Below are 1,506 nucleotides of genomic sequence, written 5' to 3'. Positions count from 1 at the left end.
TCATGCTACTCACTTCTCAAACCTCAAGTGGGATGAGGCCTCTGCTGCCATTCATGCCAGCAAAAATGGAAGCTCCAGGCACTGCCTGCTTCTTCGTGCTACTCACTTCTCAAACCTCAAGTGGGAGTATCAGGTTGTCAGAGCCCACATCACGTGCCTGAATCTTAGCGGCCAAGACTCTGGAGACTGACCTCTGAACTCTAACTTAAGCTCTGACTTCAGTATCATGGAGGTGGGACTCCTTACATGCACATAACCCCTAATGTTCCCTAAAACTACAAAAAATTGATGAGAAGCCACAGATATCCACTACAGTCAGGGTGTGGTTAATGCTGTGGCCCCCAGGTAGCAAACGCTCTTCACAAGAAGAGTCATGGCCTTAGCAGGTGCCTTCAGAGTTTTTTCAATAAAGCAGGACTGAACACATTCCTCAGGATGGCTTTCATGCCAGTGTACCCTACTGTCATTCTGTAATCCTGGCTCAGACCCTGACACATTTCTAAGTGCTACAGTCTGAATGTTTGCACCTTCCCTAAATACATAGATTGAAACCCTAATGTGCTGGGTGATGGTATTAGGAGGTGGGACCTTTGGGGAAGTGATCAGGTGGTGAGGGCACACACTTCAAAAGTGGGATTAGAACTCTAATATGGAGCACCCCCTCCCCCTTCCACCATGTGAGGGCACAGTGAGAAAGTGCTGTCTATGGACCAGGAAGTGGCTCCCGTCAGGCACTGTTTCTGCCAGTGCTTTGATCTCGCACTTCCTGTTGGTTAACTACCTAATCTATGGTATTTTAGTTATAGCAGTTAGAATGAACTGAGATAATACATGTACCGTGAACGCTCACCAGCAGGGGTGAACTAGTCTGCTCAATGCCTTATCTAGTTTTGTGCCTTTCTGTACCACAGAGGCTGAAAACTAAAACTGTATTTCCCAGACGCCTTGGCAGATGGGGAGCTGGATATGTGTAGGTTCTGCCAACCACCTGAACTCCTGAAGAACTTTGTTTTGGAACTGAATAATATGGGGAACTGAACAGGGCATGAGGCTGGTGCTTATTTTGAGGAGCTGGAGTGTGCCCGGGGTCAGCAGCTGTGGCAGCAGCTTCTTCAGTGGGAAGTTCTGTGGTGTGTGGTTTGGGGAGTCAATACCTACAGTTCACCTTAGAGTATATTCCTTAAGCCCTTCCGGGGTGTGTGAATTAGCTAGACTCCATACTATATTGTTTGTGTTTATACTAGCCAGAGAGAGACTATATCGTGTAAATCAAAGTTTCTTATCCAATGTGCCAATGATTCTTTCTATGAATCTTTGTCCCTTATTCTCTGATCATATACTTTCTACTCTGTTGATGTTAAAGGGTCTATTATCTTATGGCAAGATAGTAAAAAAGAGGCAATAGTTTTATTCAAATGTCCCTACTTGGCAAAATAAAAAGATAGTAATCCTATGTTGATTTTCTCCTTCCCAAATTAAAAAAAAAGAAAAAGAAAAAAAAATTAG

This window comes from Otolemur garnettii, unplaced genomic scaffold (assembly GCF_000181295.1).
Source record: "Otolemur garnettii isolate 467f Iridium unplaced genomic scaffold, OtoGar3 scaffold00031, whole genome shotgun sequence".
Classification (NCBI taxonomy): Eukaryota; Metazoa; Chordata; class Mammalia; order Primates; family Galagidae; genus Otolemur; species Otolemur garnettii.
This window is presented reverse-complemented; position numbering follows the sequence as displayed.